Raw genomic sequence first — 24,757 nt, 5'->3', positions numbered from 1 at the left:
CGACTATTTCTTGTTGTTGGACATAGATTGTATTCATTGAGTTGCTCTCCATTATTTTACTACCCTCACATTCCCACCTATGGATGCTAAACTCTATTATTCATCTCTCGAATACTATGAAATGTATTTAGGCTTGGTGTATGGTCATAGCTTCTGTTTATTTTTTGACAACATCAATGGGCCACATTTTTACCCCTTGCTAGTCCTCTTGTTTTTAGTGGCAATCATTTGTTATCAAGAGAGGAGATTTTTGCTCTTCTTCAGAAGGACACTTCTACCCCCTTGGTTCCCAACAAAGTCATTACCAATTCAGGGTATCAGTGTGACTAGTATATCTTCTCCTATCTAGAAGCAATTATGCCAATTCTTACATGATCGCTTTATGTCTAGCAAGCCTACATCAAGTGCCTATCTAAAGAGCTTTTTATTGCTTTTTTCAAGATCCTTGAGGGTGTGAAGTTTTATTGGGCACAATTATTTTTGACAAGATGGATCAACATCTCTAACAAGTTCAAAAAGGCCAACTTAGTAATGTTTCTTATGGGGATTTTCTTCAGAAGGTGATTACCCTTAAGCCTCCCCCTAGTGGCATTCCTATTTCTAACTCTGATGATACTCCTGTGCAGCCTCCACCTTCAGCTCCTTTCCCTTCTCCAGTGTAAGAATTTTCTAATGAGAAAGATGAACCTCCTATAAGATTGATTCACATAGGAAATGTCCTCATCTACAGACTTCTTCCTATTTTTTTCATGTTCCTGATCCTTCTCTCGTACATGCTCTTGTGCATATTGTTTCTAATAGTTCCCTTCCTACATTCCTTTTTTGTACCAACCTGTTTGTAGTGCAAAGGGACAAGAAACTTGACCCTCAAACCCTGTCATCTTTCAACACAGTATTGTCTAGGCCCATGCTCTCATTGATGGTCTCCAATGTCCAGTCAACCCTAGAAATAGCGATGGCTTCTTCTCTCCAAGCTATGTATATCGGAGTCTATACCTCTTTGTAAGAAAAGGAAAATTCCTTGACTAGTCAGTTGAGTATAGCTTTGGAGGAGTTAGCATAAGAACGATCCGCTCTAAGTGATATTTACAAAGAGATTACCAAAGCTACAAACTTTTTGGATGGTCATAAAGCAACCTTTGCTTTGATGATAGGTAAGTTAGTTGTTACTAAATATATTCAAACCTCCTTGGCATTGGAGTATGATTCTTCCCTATCTGAGATGGTGGTTTTACCTTCTAAGCTTTGAAATTTTGAGGGTGAGTTGCAAAATTCCAAGATATTATTGCAAGATAACATAAGATAATTGAGGAGTTGAAATGTAAAGTCGCTAAACTTTCTATTCCTCCCCCTGTGCATGTAGTCTCTTCAATTCAATTTTCTACAGAGAAGTTAGAAAGCCTAAAGCAGCAAGTCAAATTAAGTGATGCTCTTTCTACTAAGGTAGACTATATTTAACAACATATTTATTATCTGTATCAAGACTTTCTTTTCTTTGTTGATCTTGTATAGCCTCCCCCTACCGTTTGATTAAATACCAACATCAAAAGTTTGCCCTATATATATCTCTTAGCACTATTGATTTGGAAGCACCAAAAAAGGAGTGACATAACCTTTGATCTATTGATTTATTGAAATCAATGTTTGATATTGCTGTATTGATGATCTAGTTTGCTACCATGAGGCATAGTTATTGTTACTCATGTATATCATCACGAGACTTGCAGATTCCTGATGAGGAGGATATCAATCTTTATGTGGGGGGTGTTATTTTACAAGTAGCCATTTATGTTTATTCAGTGGAGCTTAGTCTTTTAGATGGATCACAAACACATGTCCAGAGAAGACTTCATGGTGTAAAGAGGTAATGCTTAGCATCCACCTTTAGAGGAGGATGTGTCGGTTCACCGTCAATGGTGGAATACATTTTTAAACTATAATATCCAACTCTTGTGCTCACAAGTCCTTTCTTACCTTATAGACAATCTTTTATTCACAGATGTTTTCTTTCAAGCCTTTAACTATCAATCTTCTATTTATCCGACTGAACCTACCGATATCCTTTCTTATTAGAAGATGTCTCAATGCCTTCCTATTTATATCTATCTTCTTAACATTAATCTTGATTCATCTCTATGTTTACATTTACCCCTGCATTATCTCCTCATATCTCTGTATTTACCCCTTGTCCATTTATCACACTGAACCTATTGTGACATTTATTCCTCTTGATCCTCCTACCGTTCAAGCCTGTTCCATCCACTTTTTCTGTAGAATCTCATTAGATTTTCTTGTTTTCTTTCCCTCCTTTTCTGACATCCCTATCGCTTAATATTGTCTCTTTTTATGATTTATATTATCCTTCTCTCCATTGTTTGATTGTGATTCCCTTACCCCAGCCTTCTAATTATGTGAACTTGGCTCCACCATCAATCATGGATACCAGTGGGTTTGACACTAGTATACTATGTTGTCAACAATGGACTTTACACAATTCTTTGGCATGACCAATTTTTAATTGGCCAATCAAGATCATGGGAGACTTCATCTGCATGTTCACATTCCTATCTTTAGTTTGCTCAAACATATGGTCAATCAGAAGATGTTTTTGTGAGGTTGGTTGCTCACTTTTGTTTGTATTTAGCTTTTATGTATTAGTAGTCGCACATAAATACAAGGAAGTCTATCCCTCCTCTTCTTATCAACCCTAATGAGGATGTATCAGGAGATCGGATGGATGCACTGTACTATTTTGCTTAAGATTTTTCTACTAGATATATTGTTCTGATGGAAAGGATATGATGTCTCTAGTATCTTCATAATGTTTCTATTTATTTTGTTGATGAGAGTAGATCATTGGAAATATTGAAGCTTAGTACACGATTTAAAAAGAAATATATTCGTCCTAACAAGCAAGTAGATTAACTTGTTGATGTATCTTGATTCTTAATGAAAATAATCTTTTTGCTCTCCAAAAATTTTTTGGGGGTTGTGCCATTTAGACTACATTGTCTTATGAATATGAGGTTGGTGTTCTATGGATGTTTTGTCTATGTGAGATGTATATATATATGTGTGTGTGAGTTATCCTTATCACAAGGAGACGAAGTTGGAGTTGAAGCAAATCAAAGCTACATGATGGTTGAAGATAATGCTATGGATTTGGTGCAAATGAGGAAGAAAAGCTAGTGTAGCCTTTAATAGTTTGTTTTCTTATCTTTTGTTCAGGATTGATTAATACTAATTTATGGTTTTTCTTTCATATATTTGTTCAAACTCAATTTATTTTGTGGCCTGCTGGCTAGAAGAGCTTATGGATTGAAGCTAGACATTGGAGTGATTCTCATGTTTAGAGATTTTATTATTCTTTTTCCAAGGTTGCAAGGATGCTCCTTGATTAAGTATAGAGCTATGTTAGAGGGCTAAAATGATTGTATTTTAAGCTATTTTTTGTTGGATTTTGGGTGATTTTTTATTAATCTGAGGTATGATTGATTGGTCTTTGGATGGTATGGAAGTTTTTTGGAGTATTTTGGGTTAGGTTGAATATGTTTGAGAAGCTCATGATGATTTTTGATTGAGTTATGATATTTTGTTAGGTTATGTTGTGTGTCTGTTTAGTTCTATTAGGTTTGTTTTTTCCTCTATTTTGATCTATTTTCTTTTTGTTTAAGAGGTTATTATTGTAGATAAGCTTTTTGAAAATTTTATTGAGAGCTTGCTAGATGTTTTTTAATGAATTGAGTTAGTTTTGGTTTGAGTTATATGATTTTTATACCTTATGTAGATATTATGTAGTGTACTGTTGAGATTTTGTATGCCTTCTATTGTCTTCCGTATGTTTTTGTACATGTTCTGTTGAATGAATGTGTAGTTTGGGAAAGTGTTCCCATCTTGAAAATGGAATAATATTATCTCAAGAGAGTTTTAAGAAGTGAAGATATAGCTAATGAAGACTTGAAGTGAAGACTCAAGTGGCAATGAGACAATAGTGAGCTCTGAAAAGGGTCACTATAGTGGCTCTGGTACCTCTTTATATCAAGCATACCTCTTAAGAGGTGTATTCATGACTAACAGATGATTATTTTGTATTTTTGTATGGTATTGGATGAGGAATATGATATATGAGTGAGTGAGAGTATGTATGAGAGTGAGATTGAGTGAAAGATAGACATTTCAGAGCCTAAAAATAATATATCTATATGAGAGATTGAAAGAACCAAACTTTGAAACATCAACAATGAAATCTAGTGATGAATTCCATTTATAATTGAGTGTTCCCTTATTCAATTCATTGTTGGTTTGCTACTATGAAGAATGTGTGGTGATCTTCCTTTTGTGGTTTCCTAAAGCATGAAGAATAATCTTCTCAGTGAAACAAGATAGATTTTCTTGCAATTTGTTCTCCATGTCTTTGGTGTTTCTTCCAAAGCTCCAATCCTAGATGAAGCAGCTAGTCATGAGATGTACTCTTTCCTTGATGTTTCAATGGGTACAAGCAATCTCACTTGTTGTTGAGCCAAACGCACCAACAATCAAGAGACTTTGGATGAACTTTTATAGTTTCAAAAGTTGCAACTCACTTTAGTGAAAATCTCTCACCTTGTCTCTCAACACTCCACTCTAACTAACCAAGCATCTTCCTCTCTCTCCCAAGAAAGCAAGAGCACAAGACTAGCTTTGAGGTGTAGTGAACTCACCAACTTGTCTTCTTGCATTGTAGTCTAAAATCTTGAAGTCTTGAAGATGGTTCCATGACCACGATGATCAACATGATCCAATGGCGTCGCTCCTTCTTATCCACCACCAAGCATGCCAACAAGTCAAGAAGCTAGTAGAGAAGAAGAGAAAAGTAAGAAGATGATGAAGAGATTCATCTCTCACTCAACACATCTCTCATTCACTCCCTCTCATTCACTCTCAATAATGGAGACAAGATGATAGAATATAAGAAGAGAATAGAAACCTTCAATAGTTGCATTGATAGAGCTTCCACAGCATGGATACATCAAAAGGGTAAATATAACTGAGACCTCCCACCCTTATATAGACATGAATTAGGGTTAGAGTTAGGTCACCTCTCTAGGAAGATACACTATTTTAGGGTTAGGGTTTGCATCCCACCTTGTGTTTTAGGGTTTTCACCCTCTTTTGGATTTTAGGGTTTTCACCACTATGAACTAGAATTTGTGCCCTCTTTTGGGCATCCTACCCACTTTATGGGTTCTAGGCGAGTCCATCCTCATAGCATACTTGTACCTTAGTCTAACTAGACCAAGAATATGCTAATCTAATCACAAATACATGTGTGCAATCCATGCAATAGTTGTTGTAGGTATGACAAATACAATTGCAGTTGATCAATACAATGTGCACATGCCAGCTCTCACAAAATTATACATCCATGATAATTTCGTATCCATGAGTATAATAATAATACACAAGTGCCCAAATAATGCAATGAAGCTCCACAAATTTATAATCCTTCCAAGAAATAGTAGTCGACACTTGCACTTTGACTTTTCTTTTGACCTTATTTGACTTTAGCCTTCACAAAATACTGTTAACACTTGCTCTAGAAGATTAGTCAAAGAGATAGCCTTTATTATCACTTGGGGAGTGTTCATTTATATTGTCATGTGGTTTGGTCTTAAGAACTTTCTTCCACAATTTGTCATGTTTCCATTTTACAAGCTAATCGATATGAGATAGATATGCCCATAAGGCTGCCATTAGCTTCTTATCCCAATCATTTTGAGAGGCTAAGACTATCTTGGTTAGTACATTCATTAGGGGCTTCAGATTGGTCATTTGCTTGAGGATAATATGTTGATGATTTTGCATGAATGACTAGAAAATTGGATAATAAATGAGTAATCACTCCATTGATAAAATGGGTGCCCTATTTACTCACTGCCTCAACTTTCTTGGAAGTGAGAGCACTTTGTTTTGGACCTTTGTCTACAGTTGAGTCCTCATTTATTATAGTTTTATGGATAGCACTATTGTACTTCATCTTTAAGCTATTTTATTAAGGGAATACACTTGTTTTGGGCACTTTAGTGCTTATTTTGTGGATATCAACGCTTTGCTTTGTCATCCTCTTTTTGCCCACACTTTTGGCTCAAGTTTGGGGCTATCTTATTGAAATTGCAACAGCCTGTCCTCTCTATGGTCAATTCTTTTAGTGGTTCTAGGGATAGTGTTATCTTTAACATTAAATAACTTTAACTACTAAAAGTCATAGATTTGGCAATTCTTAGAGTCCAAAAGAATCAAATTGTTAAGCCATTGAAATAGAAATACATAAAACCAAAAGATCTTGATATTAACACTTGGGAGAAACTTGATGATGTATGTAAGTCAATTATCATTTTATCTTTGTCTAAGCAAGTCTATGTTAATATCATTAAGATTATTGGTGGTGCAAGGCAGTTATGGGAAAAGATATGTGATCTTTGTGATAAGCAAAGCCCAACTTCACAATTGTATTGGCTCAAGAAGCTTGTCGAATTTCGTATGAAGGAATGTACTTATATGTCTACTCATTTAAATGAGTTCCATTTTTTTGTCAGATAGTCAATTTCCATAATGATATATTTTTCTTATGAGTATTAGGCTGCAAGGCTGATGGTCTTGATGAGATCAATAACCCACTTTTCTAAGGGTTGAGGGGATATTATAGGTGCTAGTTCCATCTTATCCTTTTGAATTAGAAATTTCCATGCACTAACACATGTTGCAATGCTTAGTGAATCTCACCGCATCATGAAAAAAGTCGGCTACCACAACTAAAACTAAAGGTCCAAGGACTTTTGTTGCAGTTATGTCTCCATCAAATTGTTCTCTTGATATTACCTTGTGTGCTTTTAAGAGTGCTTCATGCATCTCATGCTCACAAACACATCTTCTCATTAGAACATCTTGGCCTAGTTGGTTGAAAGAATTGGTCAACTAAGTTAATAGGGTTGAGTTTGAAGGATGAGACATTAAAGTCAAGCCTTCTTGGCTAGGTGAATGAATAACTACTAAGATGTCAAACTCTAATAAAAGTAGTGTCTGTCAGGTAATGCACCTTGTCACACATAGTTTGTTGACAAGATATAGCAATGCTTGATGATCTAAAAAGAAGGTGAATGGTGCTACTAAAAGATAATATCAAAAATTATTTATAGGAAACACCATTGCAAGATGTTCCCTCTCAATAGTAGACTAGTACATTTCAACATCAATGAGCTCCTATAACAAACATGGATGCATCAATGTGCACATGGAAGGTTATTGACTATGATGGGACTCATCATGAGATCGAAGCTATGTAATAGACTTTTTTAGTGCTTCATATGCACTATGACATCCTTCAATCCTCTTAAAGACTATTAACACTTTGTATAATGGTCAAGCAATCAATGATTTTAATAGGAATTGCCAATAATATCTTGTGTGGATTATGAAACCTTGAATGCCCTTATAATCTGTTAGTCGTGGAAGATTAAGAATCAGCTCAATATTTAAGAAGTTAGTGGTGAGCTCATCCTTTGATATTTCATGCCTTGGGATGCAACTATGCTTAACTCAAAATGGGCACTTCAAGGGGTTCAAAGAGAGAGATGATATTGTCTATAAAATTCAAAGAAAAACAAGAGTTTTTTAAGGTGTTCTTCCCAATTAGTATGCACATAGAGGTTGTGTATGAATACTCTAATTATTTTTAGAGCATGTCCTTGAAGATTATGCACATGAGCTATTGAAAGGTAGCAAGTAGATTAGTCAAGCCAAAGAGCATGACTATAGAAGCAAACACTTCCACTTAGTGGGAATGCTATCTTGGGCCTATTATTAGAATGAACTTGTACTTGATTATAACCTGAAAAACCATTGAGGAAGCTATAAGCCACCTTCCTTGTTGTGACTATTTTGAGCATGTGCTTAGTATGAGGCAAGGGATAATTCTCTCTCTTAGTCACAGCATTGACCTTTTTATAGTTTACACACACACTAATTTGTCAAGTTTTCTTGGAGTATGATAACAATCATTTCACTGACTGTGACCTAGTATGTGTGATTGATTTCATATATGAATCCAATATTTTAGAGCTTATCAATTCTTTCATTTTTTATAGCATGAGTGTGCTTAGGATTGAGGAATTAGTTCTTATGGAACTTCTATTTCTGAGTTTCTGAGAGTTATTCAGAGGGCTTAAGGTTGGTTACACAACACTGATTCCTCAATTCTTCCTTCAAAAAAGCTTAAGGAATGTACCTAATTAGAGGGCCATAATTAGACTTGTGATGCAAATATCCTTTGAACATTGTAGAGATTAGCATTGAGATTGATAAGTGGTCTTTGACATCTCCATCTATACTCAAACTTTTTTTTTTAAGTTTTCAAAAAACATCAATGCATTACTCGAGTTTTCAATTGTACAAGCATTTCTCATCCATGATTTGCCTAGTAGGATATTATAGTCCAAACTTTTTCATGACAATGGAGAACTAGAGTCTTCCAATCTCAATCGACGTCTTTCAAGACTCCAAATGGTCTCACTATAGTGTCATTGGCCAATGTTACATTAAAATAAGCAATCTCCATGGGTGATTATCCCAAGCTTGCAAAGCCATGTGGCTAAGAGCACTAACTTCTGCCCTAGTGTCTACAATCCCTTTTCTAGTTGTATCTCTTAATGCAATGATTGGGAGTAGTGCATGAATTTTAGTTCCCTCCTAGAAGATATTGACTTATAATGTTCATAACATTGAGCTGAGGGTTAGGATAGGTATGTGAGTTTTGACTTCTTACTCCTACATGATTGAACTAGTTGTTTGTTACACTCTTTGTATCCATCTCTTGAAAGTTTGCCATAATTCTAAGAAATCTGAGTAGATGCTAGAGCAACTAATTTAACTTGTATCTATTCCATTATATTGAAGTGATCTGACCCCCTACCTCTTGCATTTGTAGTCTTTATGCCATGGCCTCTTTGTTACTAGGTTCCTAAGTAGGTAAGTTGGGCACATGATCCCCCTTCAATCCTATGTATGTGGGAGATGGCAAAGGTAGGCTCAAGCTAGTTAGCTTGTGCATCTCATTATCCAATATCAATTTGGCATCTTGTAAATGAGGTTGTACTTCCTAAACTCAATTCCTAACCTCCTATATGGTCTCAATTTGTTGTTTGAGGTCAATGTACTCTCCTATCTTCACTCTTCCTTCCTCTTTTGTTTTAGGGGGATAAAGGTTTCTACCTTGGCATCTAGGACTTGCCTTCCTATGGTTAGCATTATCACGCTATTAGATTTTAGGGTGAGCTTGGCTTTGTTAATGACACATCTTGATTGCTAGGCCCATGCATTGAGATACCTACTTGCTTTGGTTTCCCTTGTTGAGTGATATTGATGTTGTATCATTATCTAGGGATTCTATTATGAAGAGTCCTAATGGTACTTATATTACTATTGTCGAACTGAAGGAAGCCTTCCTTCTAGGGCAATTAGCATACGTACGTGGTGCCACATTTGGGGCATTGCAATTCAACCTGTTGCTTGCTCCTTTTCAAGACATCAAGATGACGTATGGCTTCGATGTCCACAATTCCAATAGGTTATTGGATCTTGAGATTGAGTTATTCCTATGCCTTGACCTCTTCCTCTTCCCAATGCCATCATTTAAAACGGGTCCAAAGTCCACTAAGACTGGGTTTATAACATCATCATAGGGCACATAAGGGTTTACATATGACTCCTTGTCTAGCAATTCTTCCACATATGACTCCTTGTCTAGTGGATCTTGAGATGGCGTATGCCTTAAATGGCCACATTTCTAAAAAGTTATTGGATCTTAAGATTGAGTTGTTCTTGTTCCTTGACCTCTTCCTCTTCCCAATGCCATCATTAAAACAGGTATAAAGTGCATTAAGACATGGTTTCTAACTTCATCATAGGACACATAAAGGTTTACATACAACTCCTTGTCTAGTGGTTCTTCCATATAGTGTAGTGGTGTGTCAACGCCATGTGGATACATGATAATTGGTCTAGGCATTCTAAGTACTCTAGTTGGATTTATATCTACCCTAGGCATTGGTGGTCTTTGTTTATTCACTCTGATCATTTGGTGCTAGTAGTGCCTTAGAGCTCATCTTCCATAGTTGAGCTACTTGTTCAAAATTGTTGTGGGTAAGGTTGGGGATACATTCCTTTTCTTAGTAATTGATAAAGAAAATCTACAATATGTGCAAAGTATATAAAGGGCACAATCTCCCAAATACCTCCTCAACCTTAATACTAAAGAGAGAAAAGATCTTCCATCATGTCAATAGTGTCCACTTTTGTTGGTGATGACCAACTAATAAAAGGGGACAATTGTACTAGAAAAAGCTAATAAAAAAGGAACTAACCAAGTAGGATAAATTTTGTTTGCATATGACATCACTTACGCATCTAAAAACATTGTTGCTATCAATCCTTTAGGCTACAAATGTAGTAGCATATGGACCACACATGTGTCCTACAATCAGAACCTTATTCACCCCAAAGATTAATTTTTTCCTTCAAAGATTAAGACTTAGCTCTTCCAATCTAACCAAGATCTTTTCACAATCAACAATATGAAGCTAAGCATCCCTATACATTCACAATCTTGTATTTTTTCATCCACAATCATATGCTTCATATCAACCTTAGCTTCAGCGTTGTCATTTGAACATAGATCTTCTTACATCACAAAATCTGCTATCACTTTGTATTTGTCCAAAGAACATACACGTATCATCTTATTTTCAAATTTTGTCTTAGATTTTAGGATAATTGAAAGTTTAGCCAATGTATCCATATAAGATAATCAATCATACATTCCAAATATGCATACATCAATAATCCATGACTTTCATATCTTTTTCAACCCTGAAAACATATTGTTTTGTAACCCTACAAAACATCTCACAATTTTTGGGCTTATGTTCAATCCTATCACACCAAATACAACATCGTACAAAGCCTTCTTGAACTAAAGCGCTTGGAGTTGTATACCACCCCTTTTCTTCTAGCTTTACAAGCTTTAGTTTGCAAGTCACTCATATCCTTAACCAGCTTATTCGTCACATCATCTTTTAGTGGAACAACTATAGAAATAGGCTACTTTCTTGCATGTTATATGACCTTGCTAGAGGTTGGTTGTAGGCATAGACCAAACATGCATCATGATTTGTCTCATTTTCCTCTTGACAAGCATAAAGACATCCTTGACATCCTACCAATATATTTCTAAACCCTATTTTGTGTTTTCATCCTTAAGGAGCTCTTCCAAGCTCAATTTGCACTCAAGCTTCTACAAAATCTCTATAGAGCAACAAGACCTTTATTGGATTTTGTAACACACTCCATGAAAGTCCTTATAGTGACCAAACATGTATGTTCCATGAAAAACTCTTCCTTCTGTGCTTTCTTAAAATATTTCCCTGTAGCATCTTTTGCATAGATTTCATTTATGCAGGACCACAAGCCACACAAAATATTGGCTCATCCTATCCATAGTATCCCAAAGAAATCCATCTTCTCTACATAGATCTTCAAGTAGTTGGAAACACTCTGACCATGAAACAATTTAATTTGGCTTTCCACAACCTGCAATGCTTTGGTTACAATATATTTGTGCTTTACAAAAGATTGGAGCTTGCTGCTATTGTTGCAAATATGTAGTGAAAGTTTGCAACAACTACGTTACATCATTCAAAGCACCTATAGCATCTCCCATCCTGTAAAACTCGTTTGTCAGCCTTTCACATCAAATTCACCAAAGATATCAGGGCATTTGTTGTGTTTAGCCTAGAACCACCAAGGTTTTCACAAGAAGAGATGACAGTGGCGGATAGATCATGAATTCTATAAAAGGTGAATACAAAATCCAAGAAGAAGGTGTAGCATCTCCCATCCTACAAAACTCTTATGTCGGCCTTTCACATTAGGTTCACCAAAGATATTGGGGTTTTTATTGTGTTCGTACTTGAACCATTGAGGTCCTAGCAAGAAGAGATTACAGTAGAAATATAAGGAACTCTATAGAAGATGAAGACAAAATCTAACTAAAACATAAGAAAGAGAATAAAACCAACTATAGATCGTATTTATCACATAGGAGCTTTGACTCAAATCTTATACATCATATACATCCATTTGTAAACTATAATTTTGAGGCTATGTCTTAGATTTAATTTAGCCTAAAAGTTTCAATGTTTGTTATATATAAGTATTCAAGCACAAAACAATTTATTTGTGGCTCAAAATCAGGCTAGATTGCATAGAACATTTGGTATTGAAACAATCCACATACATCAAAATACCCCGAATTGGGAGTTTCAAGATGGCTATTTTCTTAAACTAAAATCCATGTTTCGATTCACTTCCAATAATGCATTAGGTAATTTATCCATAACATGCCTCTAATCAAGATAATTAGCGTAATAGATTGCACCCTATTCGAGGTAGAACTCCATGTGCAAGCTATGAACAATAGTGAACAACTTGTTTACACTACTCAAATCAGCCCACATCAATCTAGAGATATACAGAATATTCTTCATCATTCATCCACAACCATGTCAAGAATTGCATGATGGGGGGATGTTCTTGTTGAGCTGCTGCGCCAAACACACACTTGTATACACAAGAGGAAGCTCACTCAAGAACACAAGAAGAGAGATGACGGCCAAAACGTTTTCTTGCTGATTACTTCTTCTTCTTCCACACACTATACAATGTACACAAAGTATAGATAAGATACAACATAAAAGAAAGTGGCCATCTAAGCAAACAGTGCATAACCAACTACACTAATCGACTAGCGTTATATCTTTGCTAGCTATAGGTAGATGTAACAAACTAAATATAATAAGTGATAAGGCAGTGGCCATGTGAGTATCATAATGACCACCAATGTGCTAAGTGTAGATATGCGGACTCATCTAGCCAAGTGGTCCATCATCAATGTCCGCACGTGTTGAGCTTGCTGTCTCAACACTCCCCCTCAAGCTCAATTCTATCTCTGCAACTCCAAGTAAGCTTCGGAACTTTCGAAGCTTCTCTGTACCCAATGCCTTTGTGAAAATGTCAACTATCTAACCTTGTGTGCTGACATATACCAAGTCAATCTCTCCTGCAAGTACCTTCTCTCTCACAAAGTGGTAGTGTACCTCAATGTGTTTTTCCCTAGCATGGAACACTGGATTCCTAGCTAGCTGTATGCTGCTCATGTTGTCACAATGAATAAAACTGGACCATCTCCCTGCATGTCTAAATCACCTAATAACTTTTGCAGCCATACCACCTCACATGCTGCCATAGCAGCACCTCTATACTCAACCTCTATACTCGATAAAGCAACTGTAGGTTGCTTTTTGCTGCTCCATGTAACTACTACACTACCAAGGGAAAACATGAATCCACTTGTAGATCTTTTGTTTGACATGCTACCAGCCCAATCTGCATCTGTATATCCAAAGACCTGTACGTCCTTACTTGCCTCATAAAAAAGTTCATAATGTAAAGTGGACTTCACATATCTCAATACACGTTGTCGTGTTGCTGCGCATCTGAGCCGTGAACACCTCCATTTTTGTTGTGCATTTGTGTTAATTTCTGCGTGTGATTTATTCTTTGTGTGATGCATTTTAGTAATCCGCAGTCAATGTATATATTTCCTGCACTTTGGATCCAAGAAATCATTAGGAATGGACTCCTAAATCTTATGCTCTTGTAAACAGGGCTATTTTTTATTGTGTGCATGAGGCAAGAGCTGAGGCAAAGGTCATGGTGCTTACAGGCTCATTCACCATTGCTCCTTTCTCACTGAAATCCTCATGAGAGATTGATAGTATATAAAATATCAGAGGCAAATATAAACTGTCAGAGGCCGTCACAGTGGCTGAACAGGTTGCGAGGAGGATGAATTCCGTCAATAGGACTGAAATGCAGATTGCAAAGAGATGTCAGACATCAGATGTTGTGGAAAATCACTACGTCAGAAGCAAGGAGATGAACAGAGGGTAATATGTGAAAGCTTTTACATTGTAAAGTCTTATGGATACATCCATTGCTTGTTATGAATCAAGCTAACAGAAGAAGCAATTGATCTTTTGGTTATCTGACAAGAATGTATGGGGTCGAAAACCGTGAAAGCTTTATGCAGAACATGAACCAAAATGAATGCCCTTATTACGAGATTAAGTGGATGATGATGCTGTGTCTTGGCGGGAAGAGGGCCAGCAAAGATGTGAACCTGCAATTATGAAACCAAGTTTATGAGCAGAAAATGATTAGAAGGCACAATGTTGGGAGTATAGATCTCCTTACTCGCAGCGGACTGCTGTCCTCCAACTAGTAGACCATATTCAGACGCAGAATGACGAAAAGGAAGGGGGAGTAATGCTAATTGGAGGGAAAGAATTTGAATGAGATAGCTTTTTGGGATCTCTCGGTCTGTTTTTGGTGTTTGTGGTGGGTCTACCTGGGACGGCGAGTCTGCATTTAGGGGCAGCTGGGCTTTTCCGAGAGGAGGCATGTTGAAGACGAGGAGACGGATGATAGGAGGGAGTTGTTCTGCTGAGCCGCACGTAGCCATGGTCAGGGACAATCCAGAGAGGGGACTGGAAGCCAAGCGTTTACACTTGATCCTCCACTTTGGCTTGACCAGCATTAGCGACAACAAACAAGATGCAGTCCTGGAGAATGATTGTTACGGGCAATAATGGAGCGATACGTTTCGGATTCTCCTATCAATGATCTAAGGAAGAAGTTTGAGCCTGTGATGAAGGCACTGCACTTCATCTTTCAAGAATATTCGGAAGGGAAGAAGCAACTACGGCAAGACCAGAACGGGCCGCCTGTGGTCATGTGAGAGAAGGGGGGAGAATTCAAATGGACGAAGGGAGGAATCTGAAGAGGGAGGAGACGAGAGAGCTATGCCGATTATGGGAAGATCAGAGAGAGAAGACACAGGGCTTGCAGATAGACCCTAGCAGTTCTCCTCTTCAATCTATGCTGCAGCAACTAATATCAGATATCAAAGAAGGAGACCCTGGATCTGTGGGAAAGAGTGGAAAACGTGCAAAGCTGCAACGATTAGACGACTTTGATTGTGTTCTTTGTTTGAAACTGTTCTACAAACCTGTGACAACACCTTGTGGCCATACATTTTGCCGTGCTTGTCTTCTTCAAGTAATGGATCATGGCAATCAATGAGTACTCAAGAGCTTACAAATTGCAACCTGCAGGAGCTGTGGTTACGTTGAGCAATTGTAGTGCAGCATTCAGCAAGTTAAGCAAACATTGGCGAAATATTCCTGCAGCAGTTTCAGAGAGGCGTGCTTTGTTAGCGCTTGACCCTACATATTATGCAGAGTTGGCTTTAAAAGATGCGGAAAAGGTAGTTAACATGCAGGACACATGGATCAAGGGTTACTACAGAAAAGGAACGGCTCTTATTCTGTTGGAACGGTATGATGAAGCTCAAGACGCATTTCTGGCTGGCCTGCATTTGCTCTCACAGGTTTTACATTTTATCGGATGACCAGGCGGAGCTGGTTCTCATTCTCATGTCTGAATTGCCATCATTCCTGAGCTGTCCACGCGATTGCTTTTCTGCAGTATGGCGTCCAGTGACATGTTGACAGACTGCACACTCCTATCATGTGCGGGTAGGGCTCCTCGCATCCTTAGTGGCTGGCATGCCAGTACAACTGAGCCAGACTGTGTTCTCGAGCATCAAGCTCAACACCGAATACAAAGTGGATGCACTCGTCTCCACCTTTGATTCATTCCAGATTGTACAGGTTTATTCTTCCTGCGTGGCCAGCTCGGTCACTTTCTACTTATGCTTTTAGCAGCAGAGACTGCATTTGCTCTTGATTTGCTCTCTGCTCGAGGCCACCAAAGCCTGGCTCAGTGAGCAGAGTTCCATCTAGAAACTCCAATCCAAACTGTGCATTGTCTTCCAGCAATTTCTCAGTGGGAAGAGAGAAGAAATTGGCCTGCAAATCTTAAACCTTGAAGCGAAGCACAGAGCTACTGGACTGTTGCAGAATCGACTAATTGGTTTGGTAGAAAGCGTGAAGTTAGATGAAGGGCTTTGACCGAAGAGCATGCAAGAAACAACTTTGAAAACTTAATGTTCAGTATTTGCAGATTCAAGGAACTTACAGGAAAGCTTGTACAATGGCAAAACAGGCTTTTGATGAAACAATATCAGAGCTTGACACCCTTGGTGATGCAGTCTAATGCATGGATGTATTTGGAAATTCTGGAGTTGTTTAGGGATTCTCCATCTCAAAGAGAAACACATTGATGAACTAATTCCTGTGGTTGTGAAAGAGCAACGTGAAAGCAGTTTCCTACAGTCTTTGTTGATGGGCTGCTGCATTGCCGCTATGCCTATTCTGAAGAAGATCCCATTTCTGTACTGAGGGGCTATTTTACTCTCATAGCCATTGAGCTTTTATGTGAAATCAAGTTCATATACTTGTTGAAATACAGTGGACAGATTGTCAAGCTTTGTTATTTATTTTGACTCCCCTTTTATAATGAACTTGACAAGCAATATAATGATCTTGGCATCAAAAATTGAGTTATTGAGATCTTCTTGTTAGCCTCTTACCTTGTTGTATCTTGAACCCCGTGTTCTGCAGCTCTTGCACGAATTCTACGACATTTCTGGTGAACCCGACGTGAAAGTGCTGCGTCATCAGCAAGATGGGAGACTTGCAAGAAGAGATGACAGATGATAATGTCATGAAGAACCTGTTTCAGTCATTTACCATGTATAGGCAGCAGCAAGCTCATGCAAAACGAGACAGTGATGCTATGGATGCTTTGAAAGCTGTCCAACAGGAGATGAAGCAGTTTAATGGCCAGCAAGTGTCAACTTACCTGCATTTGTATGAAGAAAAGATGAAGTTTTTTGGGGTTTCTCAAGATGTTTGGAGCCGCTACTTCTTGCGGATCGTGGTTCGAGCTCTTGAAGGTCGAATTGCAGAAATTCAAGAGGCACATGCAGGTTGGGCTGAATTTAAAAAGGCATTAAAAGATGAATATTTCCTGGAGGATACAGGTCTTATCAATCGCAGGAATTTTTTAGCATGGGTTTCTATGCCTAATAAGGGACTTTCTGTTACCGCTCTTCTGCGAGAGTTTGAAAGCCGTTATGATCAGCTGGATGGGACTGAACAGCAAGCTTTGGAGATGCAGAAAGTGGAGTTATTTTTGCAAGCTGCAGATGCTGATTTACAGGAAAAGTTGGATGATCTTTTGGAAGATCAAGCTACTGATTCAGGTTTAAAGACTGAGTGGAGACATGTCATTGATGCTGTGAATGCTCTTGTCAAGAAACAGCGTAGGAGAGTCAGATTGCATCGAAACACAGGATCAGTTCCTGAAAAATCCTTGGAGACTTCTTCTTCTACCCCTGCTGCAGCTTCTTTGCTTAAGCCTACTCCTCTTGTAGTGAATCCACCAGTTCCTGCTGCTCCAGTGTCCTTATCTGTAGATGATGTTATTAAAGGCTTGGCGGATTTGACGATTGAAGCAGTCAAAGCTGAAGTTGGTAAGTTAAAGGAGCAACTTATGTCAGTACCTGCTGTAGCACCTGCTCCAGTGACTGCTTTTCCAGCTGGTCAAAGAAAAGGGCGTCGATGTATTTGGTGTGATAGTACAGAGCACCAACACTGCAGAGATTGTGATGCTTTTCAGGAAGCACGTAAGAAGAATGTAGTGTTTTGGGGACAAGATGGAAAGATATGGCTGACAGAGACTGGCGCTCCTCTTGACACGAACTTTGGTAAGGGAGGAATGAAGAAGCTTGTTGATGATATGGCTGCGCGATCAGCTTATGTGAGTGTTAGAGGAGATGCTTCGGCTTTTGGAGTCCAGCTTGAACAGAAATCTGATGGAGACTCTGCTTTGTGGTCTTCTGCCTTGGAGATAGCGAGAAGAGGGAAAGTTCAAACTTCTACTATGACTTGTGTGGGCTCTAGTATCCGAGGAGAAACAGGATGGGATTCTCCTGTTGACAGGTATTCTATTTTTGCTTATATTGCTAAAACGCAGGGTTTAGATGCCATGGTTGAGGAAAAGAGAAGAAGAGATGAGGAGGGTCCTAGCTCCTCCAAAAAGACTAGAGGGGGTGACTTTGTTTCACCACCTGTTACAGCTCCACCTATGTCAAATTCTCCAGCTCAAACAGGTTCTGATCAACCAATGGAAGACAAGCAGAAGGAAAAGAGGCAACCAAGAAAAGAGCCAGGATTCAAGCTCTTGTCAGACCTTGATATGCAAACGGATATGAGTAAGATTTTTCATGAAAGAATTTTGAATAGTGAAGTCACTTTTACTGTTGGAGAGGCTCTTGGGATTGCTAGAAGAGAAATACAGGATCAGATGCAGGATCTTTTGCGGAGGAAACGACATGCGATGGAAGGACCTGCTTTACAGGGATTGTGGCATGGAGCTCTTGAGGAAGAGCATGAAGATGTAGTGATGGTTGAGAATGCTTCTGCTAATCCGCAATCGGAGAAAATAGTGCAGCCTATGCAGTATGAAGATGATGAGACCCCTATTCTCATTCCTCGCAGCCATTTTTCACGAAGTCATTGGGCTAGAGCAACCACTGAGACAGTGGTAAGGATTGGAGAGAAACAAATTCCCTTGATTGCTTTAGTTGATCATGGTTCTGAAATTAATCTTATTGCTCGAGGTGTTTATGAGAGTGGCAAGTGGCCTATGGATGCAGAGCATGGCTGGCGCATGAGAGCCGCCAATAATACTTCTGGTGATATGTATGCTGCTTGTCCGAGTATCAGAATTTCTATTGGTAATGTTGAAGAGGATTATCATTGCTTTGTTCAGGATTCATGTTCTTATCCGATTATTCTTGGACAGCCTTTCATTACAGAAGCAAGAATGGAAACAAAAGTGATGGATGACGGATCAGCTTATGCGCGGATACGCAGTAAAGATGGTATGCGAGCTATTCAGTTTATGACTGTTGGGGTAAATCATCCGAGAAACAGGGACTCCTTGCGTGAGGCACCACTACCTGCGAAGGAGTTGGATTTTCATTAGGTACCGCTGTCTTGCGAGACGCCAGTGGTACGGAGCGGAGAAAAGAGGAGATCTCGCCTCCTGGCAGCCAGTCTTTCTCCAATAACTTTGTTGGGATTACTTCAGATAGTTCAGTAAGTTATCAGAAAATTTCAGATTTGCCTAGAGCTGCCAGGCAGTACATTGGTCGTAAGGAGAAAGAGTTGAAGAATGCAGGAATTTTGCAAGCAGAAGAGCATGTGGATGGATTGTATGAAGGGATGTCTTATGCAGATACATTGTTTGAGATGAGAGCAATGCTGAAAACTGATGTATGCAAAGGTTCAAAGATCATACCCGTGCAAACCTTGGATATGTTTCAGGAAATTTCTGGTTTTATGCTGCAAACAGAGTTAGAGGCTGAGAAAACTCAGCAAACTGAATTTATGGCTGATCTTGATCAGCTAATAGAACTGCAGAGGGTTGAATCCATTCAGCCAACAAAGTTGAATGCAGAAAAATTTTTGCATACAGAGTTTCAGGATGCATCTATGCAATCCATAGAGCCGAGGGCTGAATTCATTCAGCCAACAGAGTTGAATGCAGAAAAATTTATGCATACAGAGTTTCAGACTGCACCCATGCAGTCCATAGAGCTAAAGGCTGAAATTTTTCAGCCAACAGAGTTGAAAGATGCTGAAAATTTGCAGAAATTGCAGCAAAGAAAAGAGTGCTTGAATGATGCCAAGGTTGACACAAAATATAAAACAGTTGATAAGAAGGTTAAGCCGGTTGCAGGTCCGCTTCCTTCTGATAGTGATGAACAGATTGAAAAAGCTATGAAGCAGCCTATGTTGAGGGATCCTGCAAATATTGGACATAAGTTTTCAGGGCTGAAATATGTCTTTGCTGTTAATGAAGTTATCATAGTTGGGCATATGGTTGGATACTATGGCAGAAAGCCTTCTCCTGCAAAGGTGAATGCCATAAACAGGATTGCAGAGTATTGCTCAACTACTTCAGAGGTGCGGAGATTTGTGGGAGCTTGTGTATTTTACATGATTTGGATTCCTCATTTTGCTCATATTGCAGATGTTCTCTATCAGCTGTTTCGAAAGGGGCAGAAATTTCATTGGGATGATGAAGCTAATGGAGAAACAGGTTTACTAGAATCAGAAGATGGACTTGACCTGTTTGTGGACTTGAATGATCCTGGATAGTTGGCACATCCGGAGGATGCGCAGGTTTAGAGGGGGTGGATGTCGTGTTGCTGCGCATCTGAGCCGTGAACACCTCCATTTTTGTTGTGCATTTGTGTTAATTTCTGCGTGTGATTTATTGTTTGTGTGATGCATTTTAGTAATCCGCAGCCAATGTATATATTTCCTGCACTTTGGATCCAAGAAATCATTAGGAATGGACTCCTAAATCTTATGCTCTTGTAAACAGGGCTATTTTTTATTGTGTGCGTGAGGCAAGAGCTGAGGCAAAGGTCATGGTGCTTACAGGCTCATTCACCATTGCTCCTTTCTCACTGAAATCCTCATGAGAGATTGATAGTATATAAAATATCAGAGGCAAATATAAACTGTCAAAGGCCGTCACAATGGCTGAACAGGTTGCGAGGAGGATGAATTCCGTCAATAGGACTGAAATGCAGATTGCAAAGAGATGTCAGACATCAGATGTTGTGGAAAATCACTACGTCAGAAGCAAGGAGATGAACAGAGGGTAATATGTGAAAGCTTTTACATTGTAAAGTCTTATGGATACATCCATTGCTTGTTATGAATCAAGCTAACAGAAGAAGCAATTGATCTTTTGGTTATCTGACAAGAATGTATGGGGTCGAAAACCGTGAAAGCTTTATGCAGAACATGAACCAAAATGAATGCCCTTATTACGAGATTAAGTGGATGATGATGCTGTGTCTTGGCGGGAAGAGGGCCAGCAAAGATGTGAACCTGCAATTATGAAACCAAGTTTATGAGCAGAAAATGATTAGAAGGCACAATGTTGGGAGTATAGATCTCCTTACTCGCAGCGGACTGCTGTCCTCCAACTAGTAGACCATATTCAGACGCAGAATGACGAAAAGGAAGGGGGAGTAATGCTAATTGGAGGGAAAGAATTTGAATGAGATAGCTTTTTGGGATCTCTCGGTCTGTTTTTGGTGTCTGTGGTGGGTCTACCTGGGACGGCGAGTCTGCATTTAGGGGCAGCTGGGCTTTTCCGAGAGGAGGCATGTTGAAGACGGGGAGACGGATGATAGGAGGGAGTTGTTCTGCTGAGCCGCACGTAGCCATGGTCAGGGACAATCCAGAGAGGGGACTGGAAGCCAAGCGTTTACACTTGATCCTCCACTTTGGCTTGACCAGCATTAGCGACAACAAACAAGATGCAGTCCTGGAGAATGATTGTTACGGGCAATAATGGAGCGATACGTTTCGGATTCTCCTATCAATGATCTAAGGAAGAAGTTTGAGCCTGTGATGAAGGCACTGCACTTCATCTTTCAAGAATATTCGGAAGGGAAGAAGCAACTACGGCAAGACCAGAACGGGCCGCCTGTGGTCATGTGAGAGAAGGGGGGAGAATTCAAATGGACGAAGGGAGGAATCTGAAGAGGGAGGAGACGAGAGAGCTATGCCGATTATGGGAAGATCAGAGAGAGAAGACACAGGGCTTGCAGATAGACCCTAGCAGTTCTCCTCTTCAATCTATGCTGCAGCAACTAATATCAGATATCAAAGAAGGAGACCCTGGATCTGTGGGAAAGAGTGGAAAACGTGCAAAGCTGCAACGATTAGACGACTTTGATTGTGTTCTTTGTTTGAAACTGTTCTACAAACCTGTGACAACACCTTGTGGCCATACATTTTGCCGTGCTTGTCTTCTTCAAGTAATGGATCATGGCAATCAATGAGTACTCAAGAGCTTACAAATTGCAACCTGCAGGAGCTGTGGTTACGTTGAGCAATTGTAGTGCAGCATTCAGCAAGTTAAGCAAACATTGGCGAAATATTCCTGCAGCAGTTTCAGAGAGGCGTGCTTTGTTAGCGCTTGACCCTACATATTATGCAGAGTTGGCTTTAAAAGATGCGGAAAAGGTAGTTAACATGCAGGACACATGGATCAAGGGTTACTACAGAAAAGGAACGGCTCTTATTCTGTTGGAACGGTATGATGAAGCTCAAGACGCATTTCTGGCTGGCCTGCATTTGCTCTCACAGGTTTTACATTTTATCGGATGACCAGGCGGAGCTGGTTCTCATTCTCATGTCTGAATTGCCATCATTCCTGAGCTGTCCACGCGATTGCTTTTCTGCAGTATGGCGTCCAGTGACATGTTGACAGACTGCACACTCCTATCATGTGCGGGTAGGGCTCCTCGCATCCTTAGTGGCTGGCATGCCAGTACAACTGAGCCAGACTGTGTTCTCGAGCATCAAGCTCAACACCGGATACAAAGTGGATGCACTCGTCTCCACCTTTGATTCATTCCAGATTGTACAGGTTTATTCTTCCTGCGTGGCCAGCTCGGTCACTTTCTACTTATGCTTTTAGCAGCAGAGACTGCATTTGCTCTTGATTTGCTCTCTGCTCGAGGCCACCAAAGCCTGGCTCAGTGAGCAGAGTTCCATCTAGAAACTCCAATCCAAACTGTGCATTGTCTTCCAGCAATTTCTCAGTGGGAAGAGAGAAGAAATTGGCCTGCAAATCTTAAACCTTGAAGCGAAGCACAGAGCTACTGGACTGTTGCAGAATCGACTAATTGGTTTGGTAGAAAGCGTGAAGTTAGATGAAGGGCTTTGACCGAAGAGCATGCAAGAAACAACTTTGAAAACTTAATGTTCAGTATTTGCAGATTCAAGGAACTTACAGGAAAGCTTGTACAATGGCAAAACAGGCTTTTGATGAAACAATATCAGAGCTTGACACCCTTGGTGATACAGTCTAATGCATGGATGTATTTGGAAATTCTGGAGTTGTTTAGGGATTCTCCATCTCAAAGAGAAACACATTGATGAACTAATTCCTGTGGTTGTGAAAGAGCAACGTGAAAGCAGTTTCCTACAGTCTTTGTTGATGGGCTGCTGCATTGCCGCTATGCCTATTCTGAAGAAGATCCCATTTCTGTATTGAGGGGCTATTTTACTCTCATAGCCATTGAGCTTTTATGTGAAATCAAGTTCATATACTTGTTGAAATACAGTGGACAGATTGTCAAGCTTTGTTATTTATTTTGACTCCCCTTTTATAATGAACTTGACAAGCAATATAATGATCTTGGCATCAAAAATTGAGTTATTGAGATCTTCTTGTTAGCCTCTTACCTTGCTGTATCTTGAACCCCGTGTTCTGCAGCTCTTGCACGAATTCTACGACATTTCTGACACGTCTAACTGCATCCAAATGAGGCTTTCTAAGCATCTGCATAAACTGACTGACAAGGCCAACAGCATAGCTCAAGTTTGGCCTTCTGATAGTCATGTAAATCAAACTCCCTACTATCCTCCTAAACATAGTAGGGTCTTCTATCTCATCCCCAATGTCAGCACTCAACTTCACATTTTGCTCCAATGGTACTGAAAGAGGCTTACATGCTGTCATACCATACTTGGATAACATATCCAAGCCATACTGCCTTTGGGACAGCCATATGCCATCATCACATCTGATCACCTTAATACCAAGAAAGTATCTTAGCTCACCCAAATCTTTCATCTCAAACTTCTTCAAGAAGTCCTTAACTTCAGCAATCCCATTATCACTGACACCTGTAATAATCAAGTCATCCATATAGATGACTATGATGACCAAACCTGCATCTCCCTTTCTCACATAAAGTGAGTGATCAGCATCAAAAATACAAAATCCAATATTGACAAGATACTCTCCAATCTTGTCAGACCATGCTCTAGGTGCTTGCTTCAGCCCATAGAGCGTCTTCTTTGACTTGCATACATATGTGGGATGCTCTAAATCCTCATAACCTACTGGCTACTCCATATACACTTCTTCTTGCAATTCACCATGCAAGAAGGCATTATTAACATCCATTTTCTACAAACTCCAACCTTTGGCTATTGCCAAGGCAATCACACACCTAACAGTTGCCATCCTAACAACTGGATTGAATGTCTTCAGGATTCTTGCCAGTAAAGCATTCTTCAGGAGTCATCCCATGAATTGCAGCTGTGGGAGTTATGTTCATAATGTAGACAGTAGTATGGACAGCCTCAGACCAAAAATATTTGGGCATATTCTTTTCACCTTTAATGCCTGTGCAACTTATGCAATATGTCTGTTTTTTCTTTCTACAACACCATTTTGTTGTGGGATATACCTACAAGTAAATTGTATCTTTATCCCATGAGTCCTCAAGAAGCCACTGAACTCATTAGAGAGGTACTCTCCCCCTCCATCTGATCTCAAGCACTTCACTTTTAAGCCTGTTTCTGTTTCAACAGCTGCCTTAAAAGATTTGAAGTGCTCAAACACATCACTCTTTTCCTTCATGAAGTATACCCATAGCTTTCTTGAACAGTCATCAATAAATGCGACAAAGTATTTGCTGCCACCAAGAGATGCATTCTGTGTAGGTCCCCCAAACATCTGTATATACTACATCAAGTATATTTCTGCTCACTTCTCTATCATGCGAGAAGGGTTGGCATGAATCATCACC

The 24,757-nt window shown here is 39.3% G+C and overlaps 1 pseudogene across 1 annotated transcript; it reads left to right on the top strand.

The window, feature by feature from the left end:
• Positions 1–15,220: 15,220 nt before the first annotated feature.
• On the top strand, positions 15,221–23,026 carry LOC148026044 (uncharacterized; annotated as a pseudogene). The gene is made up of 5 exons (XR_015693006.1): positions 15,221–15,518; positions 21,747–21,991; positions 22,068–22,298; positions 22,423–22,581; positions 22,934–23,026. The product of XR_015693006.1 is annotated as an uncharacterized LOC148026044 (transcript).
• The last annotated feature ends 1,731 nt before the right edge of the window (positions 23,027–24,757 follow it).

The sequence above is a fragment of the Lygodium microphyllum genome, chromosome 14, assembly GCF_053477565.2.
Source record: "Lygodium microphyllum isolate KBCC chromosome 14, Lygodium_microphyllum_v1.1.10, whole genome shotgun sequence".
In the NCBI taxonomy this organism is placed as follows: Eukaryota; Viridiplantae; Streptophyta; class Polypodiopsida; order Schizaeales; family Lygodiaceae; genus Lygodium; species Lygodium microphyllum.
Note: the sequence above shows the minus strand (reverse complement) of the source record. Positions and strands in the feature narration are given on the sequence as shown.